Here is a 6,230-nt window from a genome sequence, read left to right on the forward strand (position 1 = left end):
TGCTCCACTGGGTGATTTGTGCAGTTTCCAGCTATGTTGAGACATGATACCATTAACACTTAACCTAACCCCACCCCTCAACACTTTCTGTTTGCCAGAACACAGTTGACTAGTGTGGTTACTAAGTGGTTACTATAATAGTGGTTACTATTTCAGAGATTAGATTGTTTGAGACTAGGCTTTTTCTCTCCCCGTTACAGTTTATAGATTGCCAGAAACTCCTAACAAGCTGCTTCTCTCTGCGTAGCAGATGCTGTGTTGTAGCCATACATTAGGACTTCAGCCTTCTGTTGATAGAAATCACTCATTCATTTGCTCAGTAAATGCCTACTCTATGTCGAGCTGTTCTAGGTGCTGGAGACGCAGCAGTGAAAGAAAATAAAAGATGAATAAGCCTGCCCTCATTGAGTTTACTCTCTATATAGGGGGAGACACAAATATTATATATTTTGTCAAGTGTTATAGAAAAAATTAAGTTGGAGTGTGGTGGAGAGAATGCAGTGGAGGGAAGAGGGTTACTAATTTAAAGGGAAGGCCTCTCTGATAAAGTGACATTTAGAGCAAAAATCTTAAGGAAAGGGAAGGGGTAACAGCAGTGCAATGGTCCTGGGGCAGGAGTGTGGTTGGCATTCTCCAGGAACAGCAAGATGTCAAGTGTGGCTGGAGCAAAAAAAAAAAAAAAAAAAAAAAAAAAAAAAGAAAGAAAGAAAGGGAGGGAGGGAGGAAAAGGTGGGGAGAAAGAAAGACGAAAGAAACGGAAGGAAGGAAGGAAGGAAGGAAGGAAGGAAGGAAGGAAGGAAGGAAGGAAGAAAAGAAAGAAAGAAAGAAAGAAAGAAAGAAAGAAAGAAAGAAAGAAAGAAAGAAAGAAAGAAAGAAAGAAAGAAAGAAAGAAAAGGTAGAAGGTGATTGGAATAGTGGGAGACAGGCAGCAGCTTATGCAGGGCTAGTAGAAGACAGTCAAAACTTTGGCTTTTATTCTGAGGAAATGGATAATCAATGGAGAGTTTTGAGAGAGGAACAACATGATTCTACATGTGTTTAAAAGATAACTGAGGTATTAAGAGCAAAAACAGGGAGTCAAGGATGACGTGGGGAAAGCAGTCAGGAGACTACCGCTGTGATACAAGCTAAACAAAATGGTAGCCAAAGCCAGAATGGTATCAGCAGTGGATACATGAAATGTTTGTATTCTGGATGTATGTTGAAGGTCAAGCCAACAAATTGTGAGCTGTGAGAGAAACGATACGTCAATGACGACTGCAGAATGAGGGGACTAGAACAGATTTGCCATTTACTGATATGTGGGGTTTCATTAATGTGTGTCTTTGGGGAAAACACAGACCATGTTGTCTGTATTTTCTTTTTCTGTTAGACAAGGTCATATTTATAACTTACATACTTACAATTCTGAGGATTATTTGAGGGTGTCCCTTTTCCTCTTCCATTTTTCCCGTTACCAAACCCTGAAGCTTCTCCCTCAAGGTGTCAACATGTCTTACTGACCTTAACCTTGTCTCTCATATTTCCTCAGTTAAGGCTCTCAGGATTTCCTGCTTGGAATAATGAAGCCGCCTCCTAATTGGTCTCCAGCCTTCGGTCTTATACCTCCAATTGATCCCATGATAATGAAAGCAGATTAAACTGTCCCCATCACATTAAAAAATCTTGACAGCCTTTGCATGCTGAATAAAGTCCATGCTTCTCCACCGGGTAAGAATCCATACAGTGTGCTTTTCTAGCCTTGAGTCTTATAACATGGCCCATCACAAGGCCCTGGTTTCTGTTATATAGACTCCTGGCCTCTCAGTTGTATTGGTTTGCATTACTCCCTCTTCCAAAACCTGCCCGAGCACCAAACACTTCTAGCTGTGCGTGTTGGAAGGTTTCCAATCGTTTAATATGCATCATTGCAATGAAGCCTTCAAGCTTCATCCAGTGAGTACTAATCTCCTCCCCTACATCACTCTATGTTGCTTATTTATGTATGTTTCTATATACAGTGGCCTACTGGATGACAATGCAGAATTTGTTTTATTAATCACATCTCTACAGTTCTCAGCAGAGTGCTGCTCAGAACAGATCATCAATAAATATTCATAATAGGTTTAAATAGCAATGAAAACAGCCTTAGTAATGAGAAAAGATTTACAGAATTGTTGGTTGATCCTCACTCACACATAACCAGAGCGTGCGTGCACACGCACGCACACACACACACACAATTTTTTGATGCATTTTATTTTATAGGATATTATTATCTAGTCTATTTAGAACAATGGCATCAAAACAATGTATTTTAAAGGTCATATTCAGATACACTTTATAAATATAACCCTCTCTGGATTAATATGTAGAGAGCGTTGTAAAATAAATTAGATGTTTTATTCCTCTGAGGCCAAGAATGTTTTCATTTTTGTGCGCAAATAAAAAAAATAATGATTTTTCCTTTTTCTTTATTGAAGAAAATATCCTTTAAAGCACCCTAGGCAAACTACTTATGTCTAAGGGCACTGAAATAGAAAAATTAGGACTGTATCTCATAATTTAAGGGTTTCTTAGGGGACAATTAATGAATGCTGTGATTTGGAAACTTGAGGCTAGCAGGATATTCTGCTTAATATCAGGAGTGCCTCCAGATTCACTTCACTGCTGTGTATTACTATTATTGGTGTAAATGTCTTTCCCTACTAGACTGCTGCCCTCAGAGCTGCACTTCATTCCTCTGTATTAAAATTATGGGTATAAATATATTTTTCTTCACTAGATTATAAATTCCTTGAAGGTTATTCCCTCAAGTTATTGGTATTTATAATTTTTTTTCCCTACTAGACTTTTAAGTTCCTGAAGGGCAGAACTGTCCTTTATTTAAATGCCACCAGCTCTTAGCATAGAACTTTGCACATAACATTCACTCAACAAATGGGAAAATCATCTTGCCCCTTGGCAACTACTCTATACAACTTCCATTCGTTGCTAAAGGACACTGCAGCCTACCCGTAATTTAGAATCTTGTATTACTTGTAATACCGTGTCTCCCTGAAAATAAGACCCAGCCAGACCACCGACTCTAATGCGTCTTTTGGAGCAAAAATTAATATGAGACCCAGTCTTATATGATATTATATAAGACCCGGTCTTATATTATGTTAAAATAAGACCGGGTCTTGTATGAATTTTTGCTCCAAAGGTGCATTAGAGCTGATGGTCCAGGTAGGTCTTATTTTCGGGGAAACACTGTATAGCTTCCAAAGTTGTTATCGAGATCCAAAGTAATAGTAGTTTAAACAGTCCAGGTGTAAGCTTCTCAAGACTTACTCCTACACTCTAGCCTAACTGTGCAGGTGGCTCTGGCCTACTGGGTATGGTTGTGCGGGATGCGCACTGCACCACGCTATGGGGTCCCATTCACACTGTGGTCTCTGGGAATGGTGCCGTTGTGCTAGTGAGATATCCAACTGCACAGCTGCATTCAGGAGCCCCGGAACTGCTCCATGGTGGTAGAGATCCATGCTCCTCGTTCTCGATTGCTCCATTATCCTAGGGAGTTCAAAGATCCATCACATCCCAAAATGGACCGCTGTCACCACATCCACATTCCAGTAAGAGCATGCTTACTGGAATGTGTGTGTGTCACTTCCACTCACATTCCATTTTCTAGAACTTAGTCACACAGCCGCACCTCGCTGTAAGGGAAAATATCTTTATTCTCAGTGTCAAGTTGTAACTCAAGGGATCAATTACTATAAAAGTGGAGAACAGGTTTGGAAGACAACTTGAAGTCTCTATTACAAACCAGAATGCCACCTTTCATGTTGCCACTTACATTTCTATTCCTGCAATCTTTAGGACAACTATCACTTCTCCATTTTTCTTGATAACCAGCAACTTTGTTGTCTGACTTTCTGCAGTATCATCTGTGAATAACAAGTTTTATGTCTTTCTCCCTCCTCCTTATACTTTTCCCCTTTATTTCAATAGCCGTGAGCTCCAGAACGTGGTTGAACTGAAAATGTAATCGTGAACACACGTGTCTTGTTACAAGAGAAACATGCATTAGGGCACGTTCAGTATGATGTCTGCTGTAGATACGAGGCTCTTTGTAGATACCAGGTATTGGATTAAGGAAATCTCTTTTACTCTCAATTTGAAGGACAGGGCATCTATAAGCAAGACTTTTTGACAGACTAAGTATCTTTGGGACCTCCAGCACTTGCTTTCTAAGTGCTCTCAGTCCCCAGGTGCAAAAAAGAAAAACCTGCCAGGTGAGTCCAGTCAACTCAGGATGGTGTGAGTAAAATGATGATTATTTTAAAGCCACTAAGTGTTAGAGTGCTTTCTTAACTTAGAAATATGTAATAAAAAATACTGCTCATTCACATTATTTCACAGCATGTAGTCCAGCAAAGGTCTGTTCTAATAAAGCTCATAATTTAACAAATTATTGGGAAACACAATAGGCACCTTCCCATTCTTGCCTTACTGAAATTCTACCATGTTTGGTTGCTGACCACTCCCTCTTTATAAAAATATATATACATATATATTTATAAAAATATATATTTTAAATTTATATAAAAATATATAAATATATATTTAAAATAAATTATATATTAAATATATAAATATATATTTAATAATAAATATATATTTATATGTTGTCCATATATATATGTGGACAACACTCTCACATGGTTCAAAAACTAGAAAGTTTAAAATTGTCACCAGCGAGAAGTCTTTTCCCTCGTTTTTGCCCACAACTAGCCACTGGTCACTGGTCCCTCCCACATCTGCCCCCAATGGGTAAAAACTGTCCTTATTTTCTTAGCTCTCTCTCTAGAGTTTGTACACATACATACAAATATATGTTGCTTCTCCTTTTCCCACTTTTTAAACAAAACATGCATCTCATGCATCTATCTATTCTGCCCTCTTGTTTTTTCCCCCCATTAACAATATGTCTTGGGGATTTTTATATGTAGGGAACTCAATTTAAAAATCAGATTCCTTAAAAACTAAAACGTTCACCATATTGCTAGTTCTAGATTAAAATGCAGTTTGTCCCACTAAAAGATTTCTAGAGCCCACTGAAAGTTAAGCAAGTTTAGAATACATGTGGCTCCCTTTCCTCTCTAGATTCAGAAATGACCCAATATACCATTTTTCATGGAGGTCTGCCCTTAGAAGAACAAATAATCAACAAGTAGATCACAAATGGATTTTTTCCTATTTCACCTTGTAGTCTAAGTGCATGACAATTAGTTTTGATTGTAATGTTAGGGCCTGACATTAAGCTTTGATTACTGAGCCATTCATTCCAAAGACATCCATCTGGAATAAACACAAAGCCAGCTACACAGCTGGATAAAGAGCCAGGCCACCCCACCCATAAAGTTCCCCTTTAGAAAGCCCTGGGTGACCTAGATAACTGAGTTTTACCACTTGCTTTCCCCTCCCTGCACTTTAATTCCCGCTCTTGTTTTGGATATTTACCAATAACGAGTGAACCCCTAAATCCTAGGCCTCCCCACCCTCAACCCCAATAAATGCAAAACTCCTGGTCCGCAATCTCTCCCCTCATGACCTTGCTGTGTGGCCGAAAAGGACCTGTGAGTAATAAACCTTGTTTTTTCAAAGTCCCACGATGGTTGTTGATGAGGTGCATCTTGCAGTCATAATAAGAACTGCAAGGGCCTGTCCAGCAATAACATTGACTCAAGTCAGGAAAATGTCTGTGGGAGCTTCAGCGAGTAGTGTGGACCCAGGTGAGTGCCGCAGGATTCCTGGCTGATAGCATCACTCCCCATAGGCTGACACAAAACACACCTCCACCAAACAACCATTTCAGTGTCAAGTGAAAGTAGATTTATGCTTATATTTGGAGAGACATGGAGACAAAAATAGAGGAAAAAAACAGAAAATGAAACACACAAATCCTCTACACATGTGACAAGCCCAAGAATCTTTTCCTTTACTCATAATCGTAATTGTATATTCAAATAACCTTGAAATGAAAAGTTCCCGACATACACCATTGGCAGCATTTCACTTTGGTGAGAGAAAGGAAGCATTCAATGAATGTTGTAAGAATAATTCGGGATTCGTGTAAAAATAAAATTAGATTCCTACCCTACATGATACACCCAAAATTTCAAATGAAAAGAAAGTTATACAAGCCATTAAAAAAAAAGTCAAGAAATAAAAGAAAATATACTCAAGATTTGAGGTATCTA

This window comes from Rhinolophus sinicus, chromosome 1 (genome assembly GCF_057876585.1).
Source record: "Rhinolophus sinicus isolate RSI-liver-muscle chromosome 1, RSI-T2T, whole genome shotgun sequence".
NCBI classification, from domain to species: domain Eukaryota; kingdom Metazoa; phylum Chordata; class Mammalia; order Chiroptera; family Rhinolophidae; genus Rhinolophus; species Rhinolophus sinicus.